Source organism: Urocampus carinirostris, chromosome 16 (assembly GCF_059441175.1).
Source record: "Urocampus carinirostris isolate Australia breed hairy pipefish chromosome 16, RoL_Ucar_1.0, whole genome shotgun sequence".
Taxonomy (NCBI): Eukaryota; Metazoa; Chordata; class Actinopteri; order Syngnathiformes; family Syngnathidae; genus Urocampus; species Urocampus carinirostris.
In genome coordinates this window covers 4,740,327-4,753,795 of record NC_142364.1, presented here as the reverse complement: position 1 = coordinate 4,753,795, position 13,469 = coordinate 4,740,327, and the positions used below count along the sequence as shown (strand labels likewise).

Genomic DNA, 13,469 nt, shown 5'->3' with positions numbered 1-13,469 from the left:
TCTTATTCTTAGATTGTAACTGTGGTCCATAGTCGCGTGGCCTTAAGGAATTGTTTGTTTCTTGATCGAAGAATCCGACGAAATGAGCGCATTGTTAAAAAACTTGTATGTCCTAAACAGGGTTGGGTAGGGTTGCTTTAACTGGATTACTTTCAATTACTTTTGGATTACTCCAATTCCGAATATGTTATGTCTACTTGACCAGTTGTCTCGGGTTGATTAAGATTATTATTTGCTTCTTTGCAAGCTTTGGGAATGTTAAGGGGGTAATAAGTTTGACTGAACTTTTTGACTGTTTTGTCGACGTTCCCATTGTAGCGCCTTATAATCCGGTGCGCCTTATGTATGGAAAATATAGGACCAAAAACTATTTTTTGGGGGTGCGCCCTATAACCCGGTGCGCCTTATAGTGCAGAAAATACGGTATGTGCAAGTCTTTAATATTCCTGACAACCAATGTATATGAAAAAAAAAAAACATTTTTATCACTAAAATTAATTGTAATTGTATACTTTCTTTATTAAGCTATTGTAGTTTTCATATAAAATGCGTACTTCATAAATTGCTTTAGATTGGAGATGTAAACTAAGGAACATTTGTGGCACTGGTAGCTCTGACAAGCAATGATACGTAAAGACAGTCTTATTCTTTATCATCTGCAAAGAATGACTCATACTTGTGTTGTATTGGTGATAAAAAGTAAGATAATTTAATGAACTGTCCTATTAATCCTTTATTAGGAAGCTCATTAGACAATCTATGTTCATTGTTGAGACACTTTAAAATGCTTGAAGAACAGTAGGCTATGCCTACTTGACCAGTTGTCTCAGGTTGTGAGAGTTAGATTTATTTGATTATTTCTGATTTATATTGTGCGGTCCCTTCTCCAGGTATCTTCATTTTCTTGATGTTGCGGTTTTTGAGTTTCCCTTGCCCTCATGTAGGTTTTAGATCAGGGGATGGTGTAGTTATAGTCTGTGGTTTGCAATAATCTGTGGTGTAGTGCGGTCCCTTCTCAAGGTATCTTCATTTTCTTGATATTGCGGTTTTTGAGTTTCCCTTGCCCTCATGTAGGTTTTAGATCAGGTGATGTTGTAGTTATAGTCTGTGGTTTGCAATAATCTGTGGTGTAGTGCGGTCCCTTCTCAAGGTATCTTCATTTTCTTGATGTTGCGGTTTTTGAGTTCCCCTTGCCCTCATGTAGGTTTTAGATCAGGGGATGGTGTAGTTAGAGTCTGTGGTTTGCAATAATCTGTGGTGTAGTGCGGTCCCTTCTCAAGGTATCTTCATTTTCTTGATGTTGCGGTTTTTGAGTTTCCTTCGCCCTCATGTAGGTTTTAGATCAGGGGTTGGTGTAGTTATAGTCTGTGGTTTGCAATAATCTGTGGTCTGTGCAGCCCTTTTGAGACTCTTTGTGATTAAGGGTGTCACAAATAAACATGACTTGACAAGTGACCCTAATTTTATGTACCCTATTTTCCGGACTATAAATCCAAATTACAAAAACAATGCTTAATTAAGATGGAAAAAACAAGTCACACCGGCGTATAAGTCACCTCCCGACCAAACTATGAAAAAACTGCAACTTATATTTCGGAAAATACGGTATACAGAAATAGAATTTAGCTTTGATAACACAAAACTGGTTTTGATGATGACGAAAGGCAGGGTTGGGTAGAGTTACTTTAACTGGATTACTTTCAATTACTTTTGGATGACTCCAATACCAAATATGCTAAAGACAAAATAAACTAAATATGAATAAAATGAGTAAATTTTGTGCAGGCTTGGGGAGTAACGGAATACATAGAGCGGCAAAAATTATGTTGCAAGCTGTTTGGATTTATTTTCATTTTGTTTCTGTCGGATTTGATGTTAGTTTTGCCGGAGATCAAAGAGATCAAAGCCAGGAGAGAAAGCTTACCACGTGTTGTGAGTCATCATTTTATTCATATTTAGTTTCTTTTGTCTTTCATTAGCATATTTGGTATTGGTGTTATACAAAAGTCATTGAAAGTAATCCAGCTAAAGTAACCCTACCCAACCCTGATTTCATGTTAGTTTTGCCGGAGATCAAAGAGATCAAAGCCAGGAGAGAAAGCTTACCACGTGTTGTGAGTCATCATTTTATTCATATTTAGTTTCTTTTGTCTTTCATTAGCATATTTGGTATTGGATTATTCCAAAAGTCATTGAAAGTAATCCAGTTAAAGTAACCCTACCCAACCCTGATTTCATGTTAGTTTTGCCGGAGATCAAAGAGATCAAAGCCAGGAGAGAAAGCTTACCACGTGTTGTAAGTCATCATTTTATTCATATTTAGTTTCTTTTGTCTTTCATTAGCATATTTGGTATTGGTGTTATACAAAAGTCATTGAAAGTAATCCAGCTAAAGTAACCCTACCCAACCCTGATTTCATGTTAGTTTTGCCGGAGATCAAAGAGATCAAAGCCAGGAGAGAAAGCTTACCACGTGTTGTGAGTCATCATTTTATTCATATTTAGTTTCTTTTGTCTTTCATTAGCATATTTGGTATTGGTGTTATACAAAAGTCATTGAAAGTAATCCAGCTAAAGTAACCCTACCCAACCCTGATTTCATGTTAGTTTTGCCGGAGATCAAAGAGATCAAAGCCAGGAGAGAAAGCTTACCACGTGTTGTGAGTCATCATTTTATTCATATTTAGTTTCTTTTGTCTTTCATTAGCATATTTGGTATTGGATTATTCCAAAAGTCATTGAAAGTAATCCAGTTAAAGTAACCCTACCCAACCCTGATTTCATGTTAGTTTTGCCGGAGATCAAAGAGATCAAAGCCAGGAGAGAAAGCTTACCACGTGTTGTAAGTCATCATTTTATTCATATTTAGTTTCTTTTGTCTTTCATTAGCATATTTGGTATTGGTGTTATACAAAAGTCATTGAAAGTAATCCAGCTAAAGTAACCCTACCCAACCCTGATTTCATGTTAGTTTTGCCGGAGATCAAAGAGATCAAAGCCAGGAGAGAAAGCTTACCACGTGTTGTGAGTCATCATTTTATTCATATTTAGTTTCTTTTGTCTTTCATTAGCATATTTGGTATTGGTGTTATACAAAAGTCATTGAAAGTAATCCAGCTAAAGTAACCCTACCCAACCCTGATTTCATGTTAGTTTTGCCGGAGATCAAAAAGATCAAAGCCAGGAGAGAAAGCTTACCACGTGTTGTGAGTCATCATTTTATTCATATTTAGTTTCTTTTGTCTTTCATTAGCATATTTGGTATTGGATTATTCCAAAAGTCATTGAAAGTAATCCAGTTAAAGTAACCCTACCCAACCCTGATTTCATGTTAGTTTTGCCGGAGATCAAAGAGATCAAAGCCAGGAGAGAAAGCTTACCACGTGTTGTGAGTCATCATTTTATTCATATTTAGTTTATTTTGTCTTTCATTAGCATATTTGGTATTGGTGTTATACAAAAGTCATTGAAAGTAATCCAGCTAAAGTAACCCTACCCAACCCTGATTTCATGTTAGTTTTGCCGGAGATCAAAGAGATCAAAGCCAGGAGAGAAAGCTTACCACGTGTTGTGAGTCATCATTTTGTTCATATTTAGTTTCTTCTGTCTTTTATTAACATATTTGGTATTGGAGTCATCCAAAAGTCATTGAAAGTAATCCAGTTAAAGTAACCCTACCCAACCCTGATTTTATGTTAGTTTTGCCGGAGATCAAAGAGATCAAAGCCAGGAGAGAAAGCTTACCACGTGTTGTGAGTCATCATTTTGTTCATATTTAGTTTCTTCTGTCTTTTATTAACATATTTGGTATTGGAGTCATCCAAAAGTCATTGAAAGTAATCCAGTTAAAGTAACCCTACCCAACCCTGATTTTATGTTAGTTTTGCCGGAGATCAAAGAGATCAAAGCCAGGAGAGAAAGCTTACCACGTGTTGTGAGTCATCATTTTGTTCATATTTAGTTTCTTCTGTCTTTTATTAACATATTTGGTATTGGAGTCATCCAAAAGTCATTGAAAGTAATCCAGTTAAAGTAACCCTACCCAACCCTGATTTTATGTTAGTTTTGCCGGAGATCAAAGAGATCAAAGCCAGGAGAGAAAGCTTACCACGTGTTGTGAGTCATCATTTTGTTCATATTTAGTTTCTTCTGTCTTTTATTAACATATTTGGTATTGGAGTCATCCAAAAGTCATTGAAAGTAATCCAGTTAAAGTAACCCTACCCAACCCTGATTTTATGTTAGTTTTGCCGGAGATCAAAGAGATCAAAGCCAGGAGAGAAAGCTTACCACGTGTTGTGAGTCATCATTTTGTTCATATTTAGTTTCTTCTGTCTTTTATTAACATATTTGGTATTGGAGTCATCCAAAAGTCATTGAAAGTAATCCAGTTAAAGTAACCCTACCCAACCCTGATTTTATGTTAGTTTTGCCGGAGATCAAAGAGATCAAAGCCAGGAGAGAAAGCTTACCACGTGTTGTGAGTCATCATTTTGTTCATATTTAGTTTCTTCTGTCTTTTATTAACATATTTGGTATTGGAGTCATCCAAAAGTCATTGAAAGTAATCCAGTTAAAGTAACCCTACCCAACCCTGATTTTATGTTAGTTTTGCCGGAGATCAAAGAGATCAAAGCCAGGAGAGAAAGCTTACCACGTGTTGTGAGTCATCATTTTGTTCATATTTAGTTTCTTCTGTCTTTTATTAACATATTTGGTATTGGAGTCATCCAAAAGTCATTGAAAGTAATCCAGTTAAAGTAACCCTACCCAACCCTGGTCCTAAATTATAAAAATAGATATCATCATCATCATCATCATTAGCTGCACCGCTTATCCTCATTAGGGTCGCGGGGGGGCTGGAGCCCATCCCAGCCATCTCCGGGCAGCGGTTGCCAGCCAATCGCAGGGCACAGGGGACAGACAACTCACTCGCTCATTCACACCTAGGGACGACCGGAGTGCCCGGAGGAAACCCACGCAAGCACGGGGAGAACATACAAACTCCGCACAGGAAGTCTGGAGCTGGATTTGAACCCACGACAGGTTCCCATGACATGAACTGTGCCGCACAAGCGCTAACCACTGCGCCGCTGTGCTGCCCTAAAAAGAGATATGTTTAAGATAATAAACCAATGAAGTAGTTCAACACCAAACTACTTCAAACTACTTCAGGCTGGATGAGCAAGACATAGTAGCCAAAATTAAACAAAAATAGCAGCGGTATCAACTATAAACAAAATAATACGATTATTTTATATTTAAACAAAAACAGCAGTAGTTTGAAGCCTAACTGTCAAAAGTAGAAGTTTGAGGTCTACCTTACAAGGAAACAATAATTTTAAGGCAGTAGTATCAGCAACAAAAATAAGAATTCGGACATCAACATTAGCTGGCTAGCGGCAAAACAACAAAACCCAGTAACAATGCTAACAAAAGAAGCAGCAGTTTGGAAACTTAGCTAAATGAGGAAATAATTAGCAGGCTAATGGCTAAACAACTAAATCAGAATGAAGACAAACGAGGAACTGTCCTCATTGACGGGTAAGAAATAAAATAAGCAGAGGAACATTTTGTGGCCTGGAAAACAAGTTAAGATGCTAAACAAAAGAAGCAGAAGATTGGAAACTTGGGGAAACAACCACAGAATTAGAAGGCTGGCTGATGGCTAAACAACATAATCAGTTTCTTGAAACAGACAAAAAACAACCAAAGACCTGGCTTGAAAGGGAAAATATAAGCAGACCCTAGAGTTAGCAACGTAACGGCCAAACAACTAAATCAGAATTCTTAAGCCAAAGCAACAACAACAACAAAAAAACTAAAAGCAAAAATGAATGTTGGAGGGTTTCAAGCTTGATCAACAGAAACATTTGTGGACTACTAAAAATCTATAATTAAAAACAGCTAGCAGGCTAACAACATTAGATTCTGGAAGCTAGCAGAAGAAGCAGTTTGAAAACTTGACTACAGGTAAAGAAGCATCTTGAGGGCTAAAGACATTAGGACAGCTACACGAGAAAAGCCGCAAGCTAACCTAAGCAACTCCTCGGCAAATCATGTGGCAGCTAAACTACTAGACGAATACTTTAAAAGCAACAACAAAAAAAAACAGTTAGCAGGCTAATGGCGAAGCAACACAGTTGGATTCTGGAAGCTAGCGGAAGAAGCAGTTTGACAACCTGACTACAGGTAAAGAAGCATCTTGAGGGCTAAAGACTTCTTGACAGCTATACAAGAGAAGCGGCAAGCTAAGCTAAGTAACTACACCGTAAATCATGAGACCGCTGATTTACTGAACGAATAGTTTAAAAGCAAGAAAAAAAAACAGTTAGCAGGCTAATGGCGAAGCAACACAATTGGATTCTGGAAGCTAGCGGTGAAGCAGTTTAAAACCCTAACTACAGGTAGAAGCATCTTGAGGGCTAAAGACTTCTTGACAGCTATAGCAGAGAAGCAGCAAGCTAACCTACATTACTACAGAGGAAATCATGTAACAGCTGAACTACTAGAAGCGCTAACGGCTAAGCAACAAAATTTGATTTTTGCGGTTAGCGGAAGAAGTTTGACAGATAAACGACACACCTAAACAGCAAAAACTGTAGGCATAAGCTAAGTAGCTACAGAGGAATTTGTTTAATGGCTCAAAAAAACAGAAGATACACAAAAATTAAAAAAAACAAAACCGGTGGCAGTTAAGAAACGAAAAACACAGAAAAGCTTAAAAACAATGGATGTAGCATGTATATATATACATATACACCGTAAATTTCGGACTATTGAACACACCCGAGTATAAGCCGCACCTACTACTTTTTGAGTGATTTGACTCTATTGTACTTACAGATGCCGCACCCAAGTATTAGCCGCGGACGCCTGTAGTAAAGCTTGTGACACAACCGCAAGTTTAACCCAGGCCAGAATATAAGTTCCACAATTGTAACTGGGGTTTTGGGGTTTTTAAGGGTTATTGTTCTATCTTCGTTAGTCATTATCCATTATCCGTTATCGGTCAGTTCATAATACGCCACAAAGCCTAGGAGCCGGGACTCTTACTCTCTTCATAGATGGTACACAAAATCAGAATCACAGTAACATCACAAATAGAAAATCATATCCGTAATTAAGGTATGATGCAGACTTGTAAAGTCGGGGTCCCGTTGAAAGTAATCCAAGGAAACAAAATGTATATTTCCAAAGTTAAGGGTGGGACAAATATATATCCACTATTGTCCGCTGCGACAACAGACAGGTCTACCGGTAACTCGGCTTTACCACATTTCCCATCAGCTCGCGTTTGCTCCGCCCCTTATTTTTGATTCGTCCGTAGAACATAAAAGAAAATAAATCTCTAAAATAAATACATTACAGTTGCAAATACATATTATGCATGGTTACACATATTTACGAAGAAAGACGGGACACCAAGAGAGTTTTCAAAGCTTTAATAATAATAATACAACTTTCATCCCAAACCGTGCCTGTGAAAGGTACCAACACGCTAGTAGGATCACGTTCGCGATGTGTCAAACATACCTGTGAAGAATTAGCTTCCTGTAAATGTGAAATTCACTGTAGATCCATATTTGTACATTTTTTCACACTAAACAGTGGGTGATGCAGGCATTCGATGCTAAAGGAAAAGTTAGCTAACTCCAAACAATCTAAAATCCAACTTTAAAACCTGTGGGCGAAGGAGTTAACTCCGTTTTTCAACCTTCTAACGATAATGGCGGTCGCGCCCGTAATCCCGGAGCAGGGACCTCTTTGCCGATAAAATTCCTGAAGAGTTTTTCTGCGGGCGGATTAAAAAGTAACGGAATACGTAATGTAACCGCGGAAAATGTTGTCCGGGCAGAGGCATTGAAAATTCATGATTGTCGAGCAGTGCTTTTCTGTGTGCCAAAAGGTTGCTAATGGTGCCTGAAAAATGCAGAGGAGTCCAAATGGAGTGAACATATATAATACAGGGAACATTTACTTACATAAAACACACAAAAATGTACCGTATTTTCCGCACTATAAGGCGCACCGGGTTATAGGGCGCACCCCCAAAAAATAGTTTTTGGTCCTATATTTTCCATACATAAGGCGCACCGGAATATAAGGCGCTACAATGGGAACGTCGACAAAACAGTCAGATAGTTCAGTCCAATTTATTACCCCCTTAACATTCCCAAAGCTTGCAAAGACGCAAATACGTGTTGAGAACACGTGCGGATGCGGTGTCCGTACGATGTCACTCAAATGCATCGTTCCATCATTCGGAAGGTTAAAGTCTTGGGATTCAAGAAATGCCAACCATTCCTTAGTATCTATTTTCTTTTTCGCTCGCAACTTTACTGTGCATATGACAATAAACACTTGGAATTGAGTTTAATTTAAAAATAGACACTCCATTCCATCCATTGGCTGCACCGCTTATCACAGAAACATCGAGTTCAGTCTTAAACAAGATACAGGGACAATATAAAACCCGGAGTAGCTCACCGAAGTCGTTGTGTTCAGTAATAATGTGCAGCCATGGTCCTCTTATATCCGTGAGTTTAGTAAATCCAGGAGAATAAAATATTTACAAAGACAGAATAGTAAAATAAATGCTTTCTGTATGCCGTCAACCATGTGCTATACGCATTCATCTTTTTCGGCCAATCGCAGGCTTTGTTTTGCCGCTTCAGCCAATGCCAGCCTGTACATGATAAAAAGGATCCGCCCCTTGACCTCCGAATAACTTTAGCCAATAGTGATCGATTCAAATGATGATTGACACATCCTTTTCGGCCAATTGCAGGCTTTGGTTTACAGGTTAAGCCTATGTCAGCCTGTAAATGATAAAAAGGATCCGCCCCTTGAACTCCGAATAATTTCAGCCAATAGTGATCGATTCAACTGATGATTGACACATCTTATTCGGCCAATTGCAGGCTTTGTTTTACCGCTTAAGCCTATGCCAGCCTGTAAACGATAAAAAGGATCCGCTCCTTGACCTCCGAATAACTTTAGCCAATAGTGATCGATTCAAATGATGATTGACACATTGGTTAGCCAATGAAACGCCGGTAAAGAAATCCCAGCATACACCGCGGACTACTTGGCGTTAGGGGGAAAATCGAGTCGACGGCTGCAAGTTAGTTGGAAGTCTTTGCGATTTAATATTGATCCATATATAAGGCGCACTGTATTATAAGGCGCATGGTCAGCTTTTGGAAAAAAAATAAGACTTTTAGGTGCGCCTTATAGTGCGGAAAATACGGTACATAAAGGCCGTAAAAATACCACATATATTGTAGCGTAGTCTCAAAAATCCAAAGTTCAGATAACAAGTCTTAACAGTAGCGTTGATACAAGGAAGCCCCGCAGCCGAGCTTAGCTAAATCATTGTGCGTTGCTAATCAGCTTTTCCCTTGATAGCCCTTAATGACTTATTAAAAGGCGCGGCATGCGGCGCAGCGGATTCCTGATGAATAATTTAAGTCGACCGAGGAAAAAAAAATCATCCATACGACAAGAATCGAGATCTTTTCAGGCTGAGAGGCGCTAGGCTAAGCGTCCCGCGGCGAGTTCAGAGCACACCGTGGCCCAGATTGAAGATTGTGTAAGATCATTAGCGGGCCGAGCTAACGTAAGTAAGACCGGTTTCAGGTGTCATCGCGCTAGCTTTTAGCTTTTAAGAAAGGGACGGGAAATCGGAAACTGGATTCTAGTATTGTGGAGGACATTCGGCATTCTGTTTTTCAAAAATTGGAGAAACAACACGTGAAAAAATGAAGCTTACCGTAAATTCCGGACTATAAGATCAAAGCGGCGCTGCCATGAGCGGCTGCCTTTCCAGTAGCTCCCCTGTTATCTCTCACTTTTTGTGATTTTTTGTTTTATTGTCTGCTTCAATCTTTGGTGTTTTTCTTCCCGTTTTGACAACTACACTATGGATTACTTCTATCCTATGGACATGGGTTTTAGCGCACAAAAATGCGTTAATTCAAGGAATCAACTCCTTGCCCTGAAGAATGCGGCTTATATACAGGTGCGGCTTGTGTAAGTACAAAATCGGTTTTCCTCTTAAAATGTGGTGGGTGCGGCTTATAATCAGGTGCGCTCTCTAGTCCGGAATTTACGGCATATTAAACTATTTTAAGTGATTGATTTGTATTGTGCATTAGCATCTGAATGAGGGTTGGTCTGAGCCTGTCTACTGTCTGTGGGAACGAAATACATTCTGGGTTGCCCTGACAATCCCCCCGGGAGCCGTGGAACACTACACACACTGCAAGTTATGTCTATCGAAGCCACTAAGTGGGCAAAAGGTCCCAGCTTAACAAGAGACCATTTAGTTCTAGAGGGCAAGAGAGATGCCATGAGCATAGGACCACGTCTTGTCCAGCAAGCAACCAAAATCGTTCTGAGCAAGTCCTGTAAACAAGAGACAAGAACGTCTGGTTTAGCCAAGGTCCAAGTCCTGATCGAGCTATCGGCAAAGTTGGTTGGATTCGGCCAGAGATCTAAATGCGCCCCTCGACACAAAGAAATGACCAGCAGAGAGCCACAGTGTCAACACCCTGCACCCAGTGATTCTGGTCCAGACCTGGCCTCAATGACTGCAGTTCTCCCATCTAGAACATCAGAACAAGCCTCCATCCATCCATCCATCCATCCATTATCTTCACCGCTTATTCTCAGTAGGGTCGCGGGGGTGCTGGAGCCCATCCTAGCCATCTTCGGGCAGTGGGCAGAGGACTCCCTGAACTGGTTGCCAGCCAGTCCCAGGGCACACAGGGACAGACAACTCGCTCGCTCATTCACACCTAGGGACAATTTGGACCGGCCAATTAACCTGACATGCATGTTTTTGGAATGTGGGAGGAAACCGGAGTGCCTGGAGGAAACCCACGCAAACACGGGGAGAACATGCAAACTCCGCACAGGAAGGTTGGTAGCTGGATTTGAACCCATGACCTCAAAACTGTGCCGCACACGCGCTAACCACTGCGCCGCCGTGCTGGCCAGAACAAGCCTCCAATAGCATCACATCAAAACCAAGGTTCATCTAATGATGCCAGGTATCGGTTGGTGTGTCTTTAGGGGAATTCTATCAAATTCCAATACTCAGTTGCTATGAGTTCTATCTACCGTAAAAATTAAACCAACCACTATAGTTTTTCAGGATCTGTAAGGTTTTAACATTTCTTAAACTGAAATCTGACTCCATTAGACACTTCACGTATCTTGTCCAAACCCTTACAGTTGGAGCATGTTCTAAAGTCAGGGAATTTATTGAGCCGAGCGCCGGATGTAGTCCACATATCAATTTATTTAGCCGAATCAAATAGTTAAACAAATCAGATCTTTTCTGCCGTGCCAAAATTACAGTCGTGTGCAGGAGACATCGGGGGCTTCTGGGTTGCCCCCTTTCATGCCGCATGGGATCAATTGTCCACGCCCCATGATCAAGCCTCTGGCTGATTAGTGTGCGCCGTGTTGATGCAATTTTCCCAATTGTCCTTTGAAGCATTGGGAGAAGGGTGATAGGTCATCGCCCTCGCCCCTGATGCATGGTGATGAAGTCATTGTTATCTACACAAACGGTAAGAAAAGGCGCATTCCAAGGCAAAGTGTGGTTCACGACAAACCTTCTCTCATAGTTTGCCCTCAAACACTGAAGTCAGATTTTAGAACAAGTATATTTGACTTTACGTGAGATAAAACAGTGTATAAAATAGTATAAAACTTCAGATCCCAACTTCTGTTTTATTTTCTGATCCTTTTCCTCTGGCACAATATCTACCAGCTATAAAACTAAGTTAAATAATGCTGTCGAAATGTGTGATCCTTGGTTTCAAGGATCAAGTGTCTTGGTTTGGGCTAGGATAGGGGGCCCTACCTTAAACAACTGTTACTAAATCAAGTGCTGTCTAATAGTGTGACCAGATCAAAACAATATCAAAAGAATCCATTTTAAAAGCCACTGACAAATTAACAACATCATCCCACGCAGGGAAAGACCACAGCCGACCGTCCGCCATGTTTGTTTGTAGAACAATGGAAGCCAGCGGTGTCAGCAGGCGCAGCCACTAAGTGGATTGCTTTGGCCTTAAAGCTGATTTATCTGATGGATCGTCTACTCCGCTGACCTGTGGGGCGGCTTGAAATTACTTTTTTTTTTTTTTTTACCTAGGGTACCACCGTCGACCCGTTTGCTGGCGTGTTATGAACTGGGCTTGGATGCCCTCTCGGGACCCGGATCCTTCGGAGTCAAAGGAGCAGAAGAAGCCCCGTGATGAATGTCGGCGAGGAGGGAAAGGGGCCTGGAGGGGCGCCAGGCGTGCACCCTCCGACATCAATTTCGAGCGTCCGTGTCCTGATTGGACGGAAAAAAAACTCCGAGTGGATGCGGTTAAGTACTGAAAGGCGTGACTGACAGGTGTGTCGTATTACACGGATCATTCGGATAATAAACCGAGGTCATAAAAGCTCTCACACTATGTACTTAAATGGAAGGATGAAAATACTCTCGAGACCCTGGACTTGGTAGTTTTTTTTCTATTTTTTTCGTTTTTGTCAGACCGTCAATCTAAGCAGGGGGTACTACTGTATTTTTTAGCTACCAGATTCATATATATTTAATAAATCTAGATAATAAGCCTCATTTAAAAACCCAGAATTTGCAAGAAATTAGAAAATGCACCTCATAATCAGGTGCATATTGTAGACCAGAACTATAAGAAATAAAGTGGTAAAAGCATACATAGAACTAGATTGTTGTACAGGAAATAAAAACAAGCCCCCCCACCTTTAAGAATGTTTGTGTCATGTTTTTCCTCTTCACTTCAATTTCAGTGTCGGATACGTTACCTTTATAAAGTAATGAGATATAGATAGATGTCTAGATAGATTGATGTCTAGATTGATTGATGTCTAGATTGATTGATGTCTAGATAGATGTCTAGATAGATGGATGTCTAGATAGATGTCTAGATGTCTAGATGTCTAGATAGATAGATAGATAGATAGATAGATAGATAGATAGATAGATAGATAGATGTCTCGATAGATAGATGTCTAGATAGATAGATAGATAGATAGATAGATAGATGGATGGATGTCTAGATAGATAGATAGATAGATAGATGGATGTCTAGATAGATGTCTTGATAGATAGATGTCTAGCGAGATAGATACATGTCTAAATAGATAGATGTCTAGATAAAATGATGTCTAGATAGATAGATAAATGGATACATGTCTCGATAGATAGATAGATAGATGTCTAGATAGATGTCTAGATAGATAGATGTCTAGATGGATAGATGTCTGTATGTATAGATAGATAGATGTCTAGATAGATAGAGAGATGTCTAGATAGATGAATAGAGAGATAGATGTCTAGATAGATGTCTAGATAGATAGATGGATAGATGTCTAGATAGATAGATGGATAGATGTCTAGATAAATAGATAGATGTCAGTCTAGA

The 13,469-nt window shown here is 39.8% G+C and overlaps 1 protein-coding gene across 1 annotated transcript in view; it reads right to left on the bottom strand.

The window, feature by feature from the left end:
• The window catches only part of LOC148350022 (netrin receptor UNC5D-like), a 256,248-nt gene that overhangs the window by 112,775 nt on the left and 130,004 nt on the right, over positions 1-13,469 (bottom strand). The gene's annotated exons all lie outside the window — the stretch shown is intronic.